Here is a 16,132-nt window from a genome sequence, read left to right as displayed (position 1 = left end):
AGGCCTGGCGGCTCTAAATCCTTTTTTTTAATACTTTGTTGCTTTTTTAAGCAAGGAGCTTCTTTAAGCAACCATAATCCCTCCAATGTTGAAAACTTGAAAGACCTTGAACAAATCAAGGTTTCTCCACGGAGAATTGTGCTAATCCTCTGCTTAGCTTCGAACAAGGAAATCCACTTCTTCACCAAGCACCCATTACTAGAACTAATTCCTGACTTGAATTACAAACAACTTGCTCCTCATTAATTGCAACACACTATCTCAAGCCAAGCTGCTGAGGAAAATTACAGATTTCTTCCACATTGGAACATCACACTTCTAATGTGGAAAAGCAATTGAGGTGAAAGGGTCAATTTGATTATACACCAAATATATGCTGTTGAGAAATGGTTATTGTGGATGTAATTTTACTATAGAGTGAACATATTCATTAGAACTCTTAAACAGTACATTGTTCCTATTCAATCATCACTGAATATTAACGATCTTGATAAATTTGAAAAGTGTACGGCTGTGAAACAGAACTGATTCATAATGTTTATTTCAGTGCTATGGGCGTTGAATTGCTTTCAGCTTTGATCATGAATTACAAGTGCACAATTTTAACAGGGCTTGCTCTTCATGCCACGTTATATAACATATAACATAGTCAAGCATGTACACTTGATTGGGTGGGTGGTGGGGTTGGGGAGAAAAAAAAAAGATTTTTTGTATCATTGGATATGGATATCTGATTAATGTTATTTTTTTTCTGTAAAGATACAAATAATTAAATAAAATTATAAAGAAAACACATGCACACTTGATGTATGCAGAATAGGCAGTGGATAACATCAGTTCATGCCAATGCTTCCACAATAACTCTACTAAATCTTTGTACTAGGTATTCACTAGAAACTGGGTGCTTGGCAGCAGCAAAATCCTCTATTCTTGCACTATTTAAATGGATCTTTAGTGATTTATGGATTTGTTGTTGACGGAGTTGGATTTGAATTTGTGGGAGACACCTGTATTTTTCTTTGAATGCTCTATGTCGGAGCATGATACTGTATTAGAATCACAAATAAAATTTATTTCCTGGATGTCTGTGACCACAACCAGTAAATCCTAGAGTGCTCAAATATTGCATTTATCTTGCATCAGTCAGCTGTGACCCTATCTTCCCACTATTGAGAAGGATTGAAGAATACCAAGAGGATGGTCTCCTATTCACAGGCTCCAAATTCCACTGAGGGCTCCGTGAATGTGAAAAAAAAGGTGCTCTTAGTACGAGACGCAAAGCTGTCAAGCAGATCACTGGTATGTTGAAGCACTGTTTTTTGTTGTTGAGTCCTCTGTGGACCAGGAGAGACTAAAGATTCTTGTTGACCTCCTGCATTCTCCAAAATCTGGCTCTCATAGGGCCATGGGTTGAAATGTGTAAGTCTGAAGATGCTGTGACAGAAATGCTCAAGGTGCTCAGCTGGTCTCGCAGCTTCCATAGGATATAAAGATCTATTACTGACGTCAGGCTTGAGCCCTTCTTCAAAGCATCATAGGGCCAGAACTTAGAAGCAGCTTTACAGGACGTGGAGAAGAAGATACGCATATCCAATTAATTTCCACTTGGCTACTGGTAATGCAGCAGGCAGGTAACAAATATTGTTTGCAAAGCTTGCCTGTTCATCAAAATGATAGACTTCTTCATTCTGTGCCTCTAGCTGACTTCATGTAGTTACAAGAGCTCATCAACTGAACTTGTTCTATTTAGTACAGAATAAAGTGGATTGTTCTTGGCTTTGAGATGATCCAGTTTCATTAAAGTAACGTGAAGGATGTTTAGGGACCACTTGTTTGGGATTCTGGATATGTTTGTACCATTGAGACAGGGAAAAGGTGGTAGGAGAAGGGACCATGGTTTATGAAACTGGTGAGGCAGCTAGTTAAGAGAAAGAAGGAAGCAGGAAACAGAAAGGGCTCAGAGAATTGTATGGTAGGCAGGAAGGAAGTTGGATAAAGGAGAACCCCCAAGGCATTCTATCCATACATGAAAAACGGAAGGTTGACAAGAATGAAGGTAGGGCTGCTTAAGGATAAATGAGGCAACATGTGCCTGGAGACAGAGGAGGTTGAGGTGGTCCTAAATGAATACTTTGCTTCAGTATTCACCAGAGAAAAATACTTTGTTCAAGATGAGGTTAGAATGGTGGCGGAAGCTTCCAGAACAATCAATGTGATTTAGACAGGGGAAGGCAAGATCTCATACAAACCAGAAGAAATAAATTATGAATTTAAAGAATTCTATGAAGAATCAGAGTTGTGGGGGGGGGGGGGGAGGGGAAAGACCCCATCAAAATAGACTAGTTCTTGTCTCATTGGACTTGCCAAATTTAGGACAGGAGGAACAAAATGGTCTGAGTGCCCCATTTACTAAGGATGAAATAGAACTGGCTCTGCATTCTTTACAGATGGACAAGTCCCTGGGGGAAGATGGCTTCCTGTTGAATTTTACAAGGAGTTCAATGTCCTCTTGTTGCCCCTTCTTATGAAGGCGGTAGATCAAGCAGCAGAGACGCATACCCTCCCGGGATCTTTATCAACACTGATCATTATGGTAATACCAAAAAAAAGACAAGGATCCCCGAAACCTGCCTCGAATAGTCCTATTTCACTAATTGAATGCAGATTACAAAATTATTGCAAAAGCATTGGTGAAAAGGCTGGCGAAACACCTGCTGAAATTAATGAACCCAGATCAGGTGGGTTTTGTAGAAAAAAGGCAATCGGCAAATAACATAGCTAGACTGCTAAGTGTTGTACATCTAGAACAGTCAAGGGCAGAGCAAGGAGTGGCTATAACTTTGGATGTGATTAAGGCATTTGACAGATTTGAGTGGGATTTTCTGATCAAGGTGCTGGAGAAATTCTGACTGGGACAGATAATTATCAATTGGATTAAGGCTTTTTACCATAAACTTTGAGCCAAAATTACTACAAACTGGCAGACATCTCCAATGTTTTCCTTGAACAGGTCAAGTAGAAAGGTCCTTTGACCCTGGTGCTATTCATACTAGCCATGGAGCCACTGACAGAGGCGATTTGGCAGGATCCAGATATAAAGGGGTTTAAGGTGGGCCAGGTGGAACACTAAATCAGCCTTTTTGCTGATGGTGTGTTAGTATATTTGATGAATCCTGGGGGGGGGGGGGGGGGGGTTGTTGACTGGTTTGAGCATCATACTGGAGGATTATGGGAAGGTTTTGGGGTACAGAGTAAATATGGATAAGAGCAAGGTTATGCTTCAGACAAATGGGGATTACGATCAGTATCAAGACAACAGTGAATTTGAGTGGCTGAGCAAAGGCATAAAGTATTTGGGGGTCAAAGTAAATAAGGACTTGTGTAATTTGTATAAGCTTAATTATATCCCTTTGCTCTGGAGGTTTGAGGAATACCTGGTCAGATGGAGGACTCTGCCCATTACACTGATGGGCAGAGTCAACTGTGTCAAAATGAAGGTGATGCCAAGTCTCCAATATCTTTTCCAGTCATTACCCATTGATTTGCCTCAGGAATCTTTTTAAAGGTGCTTGATGAGTGTGTCAGGAATTATCTGTGGAATTGGAAACTGGCTAGAATCTCCATGGAAAAGTTAACATGGGATTATAAATTGAGGGGTTTAAAATTACCTGACTTTAAAAAGTATTATTGGGTGTCCCAAGTGAGATTTATTGCCTTGCTATTTGAGGGAGAGGGGGCCCCAGCATGGATGCAGATTAAGGTGGATTTGTTAAGTGAAAAGATAGCCAAAAAAATGTATTTATAAATGGGATGTAAAACTAATCTTAAAGAAAACAGATAATCCCATCCTATTGGATGGAAGGTGGGGATATCCCCCAAAATGCCCCTTACACAGAATAATTTAATACCCTTGACTTTGAGTAATAAGATCCTGGACACATTATCAGATGGGATCAGGTGTATTGAGGATTGTTACAAAGGGCGGCATCTTGTGTCATTTGGGCAATTGAGAAACAGGTATAATTTGTCCAACAGAACATTCTGTAACCTCCAAATAAGGTCTTTTTTTTTGAGGGAAAAATTGGGACCAGCAATGACCCTGCCTGAATGGAGTGATATGAAGATTCCAATTCGAAAGAGGAATGTGTGTAAAATTATTTCTAAGATGTATTGCATATTACAAAATGAGGGTCCGAAACCAGGCCTACAAAGGGCAAGGGAGTGATGGGAGACAGATTAATGAAGAATGGTAGCAGGACCTGTGTCTGGATAGTGTGATAGGGGTTGTTAATGCCAGATGCAGGATCAGTCCACTCTTCTAACTTGCCCAAATCTCTCTGCAAGCTTTGAAAACCTTCTTCATTATCCACAACGCCACCTATCGTAGTATCATCTGCACACTAATCCAACTTACCACTCCATCATCCAGATCATTATTGTATGTAACAAGCAACAAATCCAGTACAGATCCTCAAGGCACACCACTAATCACCTGCCTCCAACCTGACAAACAGATTTTCACCACCATTCTCTTACATCTCCCATCCAGCCATTGTTGAATCCATTTTACCACTTCAATATTTACACCTAATGATTGAACAGTTCTAACTAACCAAAGGCCCATATAGACAACATCCACTGCCTTACCCATGTCAATTATTTGGTAACTTCAAAAAATCCAAACATTACCTTCCATTCACAAATCCATGTTGACTGCTTCTAATCATACCATATCTATCCAGATAATTATATATAGCATTCTAAGAACATTGTATCAGTCTTCTGAACAAATAAAGTGATCCAGCAAAAATATGGCTTGTGCGTTGAAATCATGAGAGAATGGAGAGTGCCAAACTGGATGGCATTAACACCGACTTCTCTGGTTTCTGTTAACTCTCCATTTTCCCTCCCTTCCCTTCCCCTTGTCTTCTTTCCCACATTTTTCCACCCACCTCCCTCTTGATTCACTAAGGCATCCCTCCATCTTTTGCTGCTGTGTTCTCCCTCCATTCTCCACCTATTACATCCTGCCTTTGGGACCATACTCCTCCCCCACCCCTCCCCCTTACCTTTTTGTTCAGACACTTGCTGACATTTTTCCATACCTTGAAGGGCTCAAGCCCAAAACGTTGGTTATGTATCTATCTTTACCACATAAAGTATGCTATTTTACCTGATGATTTTATCCAGCATTAGGTTTTTATTTAAAATCTTGAATTGAATCAACATAGTGTAAAACTTTGTCTATTGGTGGAAAAATGGTGGCATAGAATGAAAGCAAATGGCAAAGGAACCTTGTGAGATACAGATTTTATTTCTGCAATGTGAGTGCTTCAGGACTGGAATGCTCTACTGGGGGCAGCATTGGAGGCAGACTCAATTGTCGCATTCATGTAGCTGGATAAGTAGGAAAGAATGAAGATTCTTGAGGAGGGGTGGGAGGGATGGGGTCCACTGGATTGTTTTTACATTGAGCTGGTACAAAGTTGACATGCTAAATTGTCTCCTGTGCTGCAACTGTTGTGATACTACATCATTTAATATGAATGTGTTAAGACATGCTGTGTTAAGGTTGTCTTTGCTGCATTACATAAGATTGGACTGCACACATACATGCCAGAGAAGATAACGTCTTTTTAAACAAGGCAGTGGAAGAGAAGGAAGATGCAGGAGAGTTGGAGATCTTGTGTCTGTTACTACAATCCTACAAACCATGTATTCTTTGTCCAATTGCCACTGCTCAGCAACGCTTCACAGTCTCCCCACTGCACATAGGTTAAAAGGCCATTTGCTGCTCAACATGCCTGACATGGGTCTGCATGTAAAACTGCTGTCAAACTTCCAGAAATGCTACTCGTTTAACTTGACTGTTAGTCTAATTATGGATTCCCAAGCCTGTGGAAATATTTCTGCTAGATTTACACAATAAATTCCCCTAAAAACTTGAAAATTTCAATCAAGTGCTTTTAAATTCCAGAAAATTAAACCCTGTTTTATTTTACTTTAAGTCTTTAAATATCTTATGATAAATCCATGCCCACTCTCTAGAGGACCAATATATTCATCCTTGATAGTAACGGAACATTGGTGGTCAAAGGGTAACATAGTTGGAATGAAATATTTCCAGCAAATTTGTTTATATTTCAGATTTGCAGCATCTGCGATTTACTACAACTTTTACTTGCTTGTTTCAGATTCAGATTTATTGTCTGATTATATGCATTATATTGCATACAACTCAGATTCTTTTTCTGTGGGTGAGGTAGAATTACCACTTATTGGTAGTGCAAAGGAAAAATCTTGATTCTATTAATATAGTGACAATATTCCATAAATCCATTTGATTATTTTCGCCAATCATGAAATTTTAAATTTTAATCGTGCACAGAAAGCAGATTTTGTGAAGGACATAGAAAAAAAAGAGAGAGAATGAATGAATATCAAGATAAAAGAGACAGGTAGAAAGGTTCAACAAATATCATCTACTTGAAATCTTAATTCTGGTACTCTGTCCAACCTACTAAATATTTCTAACATCTCTTTAAAAACAACATACGGAAGGAGAGATCTAAAGTTATAAAATTCAATTTTCAGGGTTAGAGATGCTGTTTAGGAGAAAATTTAGTTTTCACTGCCATGAATATTTATTCAATCCTAAATGTGCCTAAACTATCATTTTATTGTGCTTGTCAATGTATTTCTTTCATGGCTACCATGTGACAAAGAACTATTAGTCCGGTGACAATAATATTCCTTATGATTCACACATGAGTAGTTTTTATAATAACAAGCTTTATTACATTGACTTGTAACGATCTTCCATTTATGTTAGATGACAAGATGACATTCAAATAATGAAACCTTGTTCCCAGCCTCCTACTACTTGAAAATGTGCTGCTATTAAAGAAATCAATACAATTCATTCTTAAGCCTTAGAGCAACCAACTCTCTAAGCTTGCCACGTAGTTGCACTACTCTTGACCTTGAAAATGTTTTGCCTCATAGGAGATGCAGATTTTACAAAAAAATAGCCCTGTGATGTTCTTTTTTGTTATGTGTTTTCCAAGTTCACCTGGGGCCATATTTGTAGATGGTTGCCCAACTAATCTGCTTAACATTTGCCTGTGTGTTGCAGGCTTTATCTACAAGGCAATGAGAGTGCAAGGTATGGGGTTCTCTGCCTTTATGATAGGTGCTGACTTGCCAAATAGTGTGTAATCAGGGTATAACCTTTGACTTGGTCTGGACTTCTCCATTCCTTGACCTTACATTTCCAAGTTGAGTGTAATTCGTATAAAGAAACACGCTTATGTTTTTCCCCCTCCTTTATCAACACTTTGTAAAGGTGAAAATACGAAAAAAAAGGAATGCTGATACCTTGAGCATTCACAACATACCTTCAGAATTCTAACAGCATCTACAGTGGGAAACCAGATGAGAAATGATCCGACTTCATCGATTTCAGAGTGGATTGAATATTCTACTGTCCATCCTTGGGTAGAGGTTGACAAAAGAATCTTGAGTTTCCTCATTCAAAAATAGATATCCAATCTACTTCATTAAAAAAGAACATAAAATCTAGGCCAAAGCAATGAATGAACAAAAATGAAATATATTTTCATTGGACTTCTGGTAGAATTCTGAGCTTATTTGTTTCTCTCTCTCTCTCTCTCTCTCTCTCTCTCTGTCTGTCTCTGATGCAGGGGAAAAAAAAAACCCCTTGATCAGCAAGCTGATCCTCATAAAATGTAACAGGCATTCAGTTGCCTCTACCTGAGATGGTATTCTGCTTTGAAGAATATGTTACTATAAATGGAAGAAGAACTGGCTAGTGAGCAATGTGCATTTAATTTTGAGGGACCAATATCTTTGTGAGCAGGCTTGCTAGAGCTGATAGGGATGGTTTAAACTAGGTTGGCAGGGGATGAGAACCGGAGATTTAGGTCCAATGATGGAGGTGTAGGGAGGAAGGACACGTAGTGGATGGAGCAGAAATGCAGCAAGCTTGATGGGTTGAAATGTGCTTACTTTAATGCAAGAAGTATTAAGAAAACTGTGATGAACTTTGGGCATGGAACTTTGATATGGCCATTGCAGGGTCTTGGCTGTTGCAAGGGCAGAATTTGATTGCTTGATGTTCTGGGTCATGGATGTTTCAAAAGAGATGGAGAAGGAGGTAAAAGATCGTGAATGGTGGCATTTTGAAATTATCAGGCTATCATTAAGTATAGACTGGAACAGCCATCAACCTCATTGACTGATCGAGGCAGAGTAAAATGGTGAGCATGCAAGGTGCTATGGGTAGGATCTGTCTCGGGGGGGGTGTGTCCTGCCAGCAGCAGCCGATCATAGCATTCACCCTTTTTGAGAAGAATCCTGTGGGTAAGAAAGAAAAGATTAAATACACATATATACATTTTACAGATTACATCTGTCAAGGGGTCTCCTCTGCTTTAGCGAATGACATAGTAATGGCTGGGGCTCTGCCGTAGCATCCTGAGCAGCTTGTGGGGTTGGCCTGTCATCACCAGTTACAGTTTTCCGAGGAGGGGGGTTAAGGGAGTGTGGTGCTGGTGCATCATTGACAACAACAGTAGCTGGGATCGGAGCGTGGTCAGCTGCAGGCTCAGGACCCCTAAAGTAGAAGTGGGAATTGTCTGGTGATGGTCGGAGAAGCGCTTGATGGTGCCAGATCCTGGATCGAGACCGTGTCCTTGCGCCCATCAGGGAAGATAACGTTGGCACACTTGGGGTTATCATGGAGGAGGTGTACCCTCTTGACTAGTGCGTCAGTCTTAGATTGCCTGGTGTGCTTCAAAAGCAGGACCGGTCCTGAGGAGGTAAGCCAGGCAGGCAGCATTGTCCCTGATGCAGACTTCCTCAGCAAAGCAAACATCATGGTGTGTTATTGGTGGCATCTGGGAGGATGTTTTTCCATTGGGAGATCTCAGTGCTAGGAGGATGGTTTTCCAGACAGTGGCATTCTCTCTTTCTACTTGCCCATTTCCTCTAGGGTTGTAGCTGGTAGTCCTGCTTGTGGTGATGCCCTTGGCCAGTAGGTACTGCTGCAGCTCATCACTCATGAATGAGGTCCCCTGGTTGCTGTGGATGAAGCTGGGGAACCCAAAGAGTGTTAAGATATTGTGGAGGGCCTTGATTACTGTAGCCATGGTCATGTCCAGGCTGGGAATGATGAAAAAGAAATGTGAGTATTTGTCGATGATTGTGAGGAAATAGACATTCTGGCTGGAAAAGAGGAAAGGCCCCTTGAAATCAATACTTGGGTGCTTGAAGGGGCATTTGGCTTTGATCAGGTGCACCTTGTCTGGTTGGTAGAATTGTGGTTTGTATTTGGCGCAAACCTGGCAGTTTTTAGTCATTGTCTGGACTTCCTCAACGGAGTATGGTGGGTTCCAAGCTTTGATAAAATAGAAAAACTTAGTTACTGCAGGGTGATAAAGATTATTATGAAGGTTCTGCAGTCTGTCTATTTGGACATTGGCACAAGAGCAGCTGGTAGACAACGTTGTAGTTGTAAGTGGACAGTTCATTTCTCCACCTGAGGATCTTATTGGTTTTGATTTGTGACCATTTGCTGATCCGCGAGGAGAGTTAATTATTTTCCGGCAAGGTAGTGCCTCCAGTTGCATACTCACTCCATGATAGCCTGGTCCTCCTCTCCTTCTCGATAGAGGAGTGGCAAATTTCAGGCTGCGTGAGAAGATGATGCCTTTTCTACTTTTGGTGGCCATCAGCTTGTAGTCAGGGGTGAGGTTGGTGGTGTGGGTTGACCTTGAGGGTTGAGAAGCCACAGATCGCATGCAAAAGAAAGTCTGTGAATTGTTTGTTGCAAATGCTAAGTGGGGGGATGGGGCCATCGAATTTCAATGTTACTTTCATAAGTTGGCACTGGAAGTCCAGCCCCAGTAGCAAGGGGGCACAGAATTATGGCATGGCAAGTAGACTGAAATGTTTGTAAACTATGCCTCTAACAGGGAGGGTCACTTCTCAGGACCTATGGATGGCTGCTGTGTGTGATTTGGATGTGAGTGATCTTTTGTGTTTGGTAGGCCATACTTTAAGGGGTAGGTGCTTAGCGGTATCAGAGTGGATAAAGCTTTCTGTACTCCTGCTATCAAATAAGCAGCTGTAACACACCTGTTTACCTTGACGACCATCATGGTCCTGGCGGGTTTATATGGTGCCTCTTGGTTCAGGGTGATGAAGGACAGTATAGACTTGCTGTCTGAGTCCAATGGATGCTCACGATCCCAACATGGCTGCCCTGTCCATTCATGGTTTCATATGCTTGGGAAGATGGCGTTTGCCATGTGGTCCAAAATGGCAGACCCCTTGATTCAAACATGGCATTGTGGCTTGGGGAGGAGATGGCGAGATCGGGATGTCTGGAGTGACAACTGTCTGCATGCGGCACTGCTATGTTTCCCATATGGTTTGGTCTGGCAAATTTTGGCATAATGTCCCTTTTTCTGCACCTTGCACATACCACATCTTTGGCAGGGCAGCATTTCCTCGGGTGCTTACCCTCGCCACAGAAGTAGCAATTGGTGAGATCATCCGCAATGGTGGACAAGGTCAGGTCACTAGAGGAGAGGGACAGTTTCGACAACTATTCACTCACGATGCAGAATGATCCTCCGTCCCAGGATAGCAGCGCCACAGCGAGTAATCATTCGAATTTTGGAGCGCCACCTTCAGTATCTCTGACAGCTCAATAGCCCTTTATGATCAAGTACCTTTTGTTCCAGGATTCTCTGCCTTGCATCCCAACATGGCTGCCCTGTCCATTCATGGTTTCATATGCCTGGGAAGATGACGTTTGCCATGTGGTCCAAAATGGCAGACCCCATGATTCAAATGGATGCAGGGCACATAAGCATCCCAGATGAGGTCCTCAGTATTTTGGAGGGCTGTCATGGTCTTACAGTCATACACTCTGCATGGGCTTCGGATGGCCTGCAGGTACTTGCAACTTGATTCCCTGGGCTCACTGCTTTCTGGTGGCCAGGAGATGCCTGGTGTAGACATCACTTACTTTCTTACAATACTGGGCCTTCAGGATCTCCATAGCCACTGGGTACAAGCTGGCATCGCTGATCATTGGGAATACTTGGGGTCCGACTCACGAGAAGAGTAATCTCAGTTGGTTATCATCCATGGAGATAATGTCCGAGGTCACCACCAGGACGTCTTCAAAACGACGTAGCCAGAGTTTGAATGTGCTCGGGGTATCCGAGGGTCGATGCTGAGCCTCTCAGGTTTCAGGTATTGTTCCATGCTTTTATGAAAAATATAGTTAATAAAATTAATGCAGCATCAATAATCATAAAAGATTGAAGTTGTGAAACTATCAGTCTTTCATTAACTATAGACTGGAGCAGCCATCAACCTCATTGACTGATCGAGGCATAGTGGAATGGGGAGCATGTAAGTGACTATGTGTAGGATGAGTCTCGGGAGGCATATCCAGTCAACAGAAGCCAATCATAGCAAAGCAGTGGTTTAACACACATTTCTAATCAGGAATAATATTACAGCTGCAGAAAGGTAGGATGTTGAGGAGCGAATGTCTACTGAGCCAGTGTAGGTGGAAGTAAGAAACGGGAACCACTGAGAAGCAGATAAGTAGACAGAGAATGGAAAAATGCAAAAATAACAGTGTTGTTGTCATGGATAACTTCAACTTCCCCAAAATTGATGGGCACCTCTTTAGTGCCAGAGGGTTAGATGAGGCAGAACTTGTTAGGTATATCCAAGGTGGATTCCTGATGCCGTATTTGAACAGGTTGATGAGAAGAGAGGCCAGACTGAATTTAGTACTAGGCAATTAACCTGCTCAGGTGACAGATTTCTCTGTGGGTGAACTCTTTGGCGATAGTGACCATAACCAGGGGACTTGTCCATGTAGTGCTCCTCAAAGACCCAACACTGCCTCTTTCTTGATCCCATGTATTCTCCACAATACATGGTCCTCCCCATCACCATCCATGCTCTTGTCCTAGGTAAATATGAATGCAAAGTAGTCATTTGGTTCCTCAGCCACTCCCTCCTTCATCCTTGTGTGATCCTATCCTTTCCCTAGACATACTTTAGTTTTTAATTTGATTACAAAATACCTTGGGATTTTCTTCAAGCCAGTTGACTAAAGACATGGCTGCTTTTGGACTTGCTATTGCCCTCCTTGAGCTCTTTTCTGCCATGTTATATTCCTCTACAGCTTTGTCTGATTTTAGCTTCCTGAATGTTATGTATGTCTTTTTCCTTTTGATATCCAAGTTTCTCTGACTTTTTCATCCTATCCTCCCTTTGCTCTGGAACATGTGGGCTCTGGTATCTAATCAGATGGTCCCTAAACAACTGTTAAATGTCAGTTATGGGCTTGTCTGATAACAGGTGCTCCCGGTTTACTACCCTTAACTCTTATCTAATCATAATTTTTACTACTGTTCTGCAAAGTCCTGGTTTATCCTTGTCCAGAATGATCACTATTTCTAAAATGTTCCCTCACTGAAAATTTGATCACTGAGCCGGCTCATTTGTCTTGGAAAGTCTAGGATAGCCCCCTTTTGGATTAGACTCTATATGCTGCTTCAAGAAATTTCCTGGACTCGCTTAACAAATTCTACCCCATCTAAACCCTTGACATGAAGGATGTCCTAATCAATATTGGGGAAATTAAAGTCCCCCACTTTGATAACCTGGTTGATTTTACAACCTTCCATATTTGGTCTTCATATCTGTTCCTCCACCTCCTGGTGGCTATTGGGGAGCTGATAGTATAGCTGTCTCAGAATTGAACATTTCTTAATTCTGTTCTCTACCCACACTGCTTCAGTAGTTGAGCTCATCATTATGTCTTCTGAGTGCACCTCATTAGCACTGTTTATGCCTTTCCTACCTCCTCCATTCTGTCTAAAACAACAAAACCCAGGAACAATCCTGTCCTTTCAGCCGTGTCTCTGTAATCCATCATTTGCTACCATATATGCCATTGTATAAGAAGACTCATGTATAGGATGATCCAGGAATTTCCACCTAAAATGTTGGCTTTGGCCCTGCAAATCTGGCTCTTACCACTGACCAGTTGATCCTGTTAAAAGCCGAATCACAATATTTTAAAAACAAATAATTTTTTAAAGGTTTAAATTTTATTTCAATTTTTTAAAAATAAAAAAGATCGGGACCAATGCCTGAAGAGGACGCACAAAAACAGTGAACCGGTGCGGACTCGAAAGGCCAACATGGCCTGTTTCCGCTCCGTTAATGGTTATATGGTTATATGGTTAACAGCCACAACCTCACTATTCAAAGTACTGATCTAGGCTTTAAGATCATCTATCTTTCCCACAATACTCATTGCATTAAAAGGAACATCAGCTCATCAGTCTCATTGTGACCATTCACTGGTCCCTTCCTGTTCTTTCTTTCAGGCTTCTTGTCCTAGCCTCTGCAATCCCACCAACTCCTCTTGCCCTGCTGCTTGGGTTCCTTGCCCTGCTCTTCAATCCTTTACCATGTCTCTTCCATCTTGTAGCAGCTTCACAGCAATCCTGTGGATGAAAGATAATCAGATGGGCAAACTCTATGATGTTCACATAATACCAACATTTAAATGGTCACTAAATGAATCATTACTCCTCTTACCAACCCTTCATCAAACTAGATCTGTACTAGGTAGAAATGTGAATTTAAAGTTTAAGGTCACAGTACATTCAGGTTAAATATTGACATTTGATACCAGTGAAGTAATAGTGGAAAGGATAAATAAGATCTTAACACAGAGTTGATTATTGTAACTTTTTGAGAATTTTTTTTAACTGACATTGGAGAGAACAATATAATGCTACTTACACAGTCCTAATCTCTAAATATTATGTAAAGCCATCTTATTATTATCTTAAAAATATAGGTGAAAACTGTGCTGGAAAATAATTGACTGTTTCAAGCCTCATGATTAAAGTGCCAATAGGCCAGATTAATTGGCATTTAGTGACCTTTAATTGACATTTCAAGGCACATATTATGGGCAAATCAGCATTTCTATCAATCTCCAAACATGGCAGAATACTTTCAAAATGAGAACCTGAGAAAATACAAAGGTAAGTCCCAAAACATGCCAAGCTATTCTATTGTCAATGAAACAATTGTGAACACATTGTATTTTCATAATGAAATAACTGACTTGCTCACAGGAAACAGATCATTGGAATAACACTAATAGATAATGGAAATTGAGAATGTGTAAATGATGACCTAGTACTGTATTCTAAAATGTGTTTCATTAAAAGGCTAAATCACTTACCTTAGAAACATAGAAACATAGAAGATAGGAGCAGGAGTAGGTCATTCGACCCTTCGAGCCTGCTCCGCCATTCAACGAGATCATGGCTGATCTTAAAGTTCAGTACCCCGTCCCCGCCTTCTCTCCGTAACCTTTAATACCCTTATACTGAAGAAATAGATCTAATTCTCTCTTAAATAGATTTAATGAACCTGCCTCTACTGCCCTCTGTGGCAATGAATTCCACAGATTCACCACCCTCTGGGTAAAGAAATTCCTCCTCATCTCGGTCCTAAATGGTTTGCCTATTATCCTCAAACCATGGCCCCGGGTTCTGGATTTTCCCATCATTGGAAACATCCCATCTGCATCCATTCTGTCCAGTCCTGCCAGAATTTTATGTCTCTATGAGATCCCCTCTCAATCTTCTAAACTCCAGCCAGTATAATCCCAATTTGCGCAATCTTTCCTCATAAGTCATTCCTGCCATTCCAGGTATCAGCCTGGTGAATCGCCTCTGCACTCGCTCCATTGCAAGAACATCCTTCCTTAGATAGGTGACCAAAACTGCACACCTTGTATCCTTAAATAATTCTATAAGATTAATATAAGTATTAATTAATTCCTATTTCTTCATGGTATTTATTGGACTTCTAATATAACTCTGAACGGATCCTCTGGTCTTCATTTGCAAAACCAAGCTAGCAAAGAATTTGATTTTGTTTGAAAGGTCAAGTCAGTAACCAATAATATGAGGACATGGGTAATGCTGAAATTAGGTATGATAGTCTAGGACACACATGTCAAACTCTGGCCCGCGGGCCAAATATAATTATATTTGGCCCGCAAGATCATTTCAAAAATGTATTAGAGGTGGCCCGCTGGCCGCCGCGCCAGTATAGCGCATGCACAGCTAATACTATAAATCCCAGAATGCATTGGCGTCAGCCCGCTAATCGCCCCCACCTCCTCTGTTTACGTTGCAGGGTCTCACCGTGGACTCTGGTTTTGGGGCCTGGCCGGTGTCAGGGGAAGCCAAGGCCGCTTCCCAGCACCCGGAACGGGAGGCCACGGGCCTGACCTCGCCAGGACCGTTGCCCACTCCCCCTCCCTGCCGCAGGCCGACCTGCGACTCACGGTGACAGGGCCACTGATCCGCCGAGATGCCGCCCTGCAGCGAGAGCCGATGCCCCCGCACTGCCGTTGTCCAACCCGATCGCCCGCAAACCCCACCCTCCCGCACACAGCCCGAGTAAGGATTATGAACTTTAATCTCAGGATAAAACGATCTTCCAATAGTTTCATGTCACAGTGATAAATATATTCCTGGTTAAAAATGGTCCTGCACCTGGATACAAGCTCATTAGGCATAAAACTTGAAAAGTGTGTAAATCAAAGGATATCTGTACCAATGGAAAAAGGGCATGGCAAATAACCCTGCTGGAGTTCATGCCCACAATCAGTCACCCATTTGATTGTTTCAGGAATCATGTTATTCTCCCACATTCTCAATAGCCCTCAGATTTTACTATTCGACAGCACACTAGCAACATTTGACAAATCCTCTATAGAGAAATATTATTTATTGGATATTTTATTTCTCATTTGTTAATGCTTCTGGAAAGAGTTTATCCAAAACTATTATTAAACATTTATTTTAATAAGAAAAAGTTTAACATTACATATGTTGAAAGAAGAGAAAACATGCAGATGTTGTTGAAAATTTTCAATAAATATCTAGTTCGGCCCTCGACTTAGTCCAAGTTTTTAATTTTGGCCCTCCGTGAATTTGAGTTTGACACCCCTGGTCTAGGATGTCAATATTAAGAA

This window comes from Narcine bancroftii, chromosome 1 (genome assembly GCF_036971445.1).
Source record: "Narcine bancroftii isolate sNarBan1 chromosome 1, sNarBan1.hap1, whole genome shotgun sequence".
NCBI classification, from domain to species: domain Eukaryota; kingdom Metazoa; phylum Chordata; class Chondrichthyes; order Torpediniformes; family Narcinidae; genus Narcine; species Narcine bancroftii.
This window is presented reverse-complemented; position numbering follows the sequence as displayed.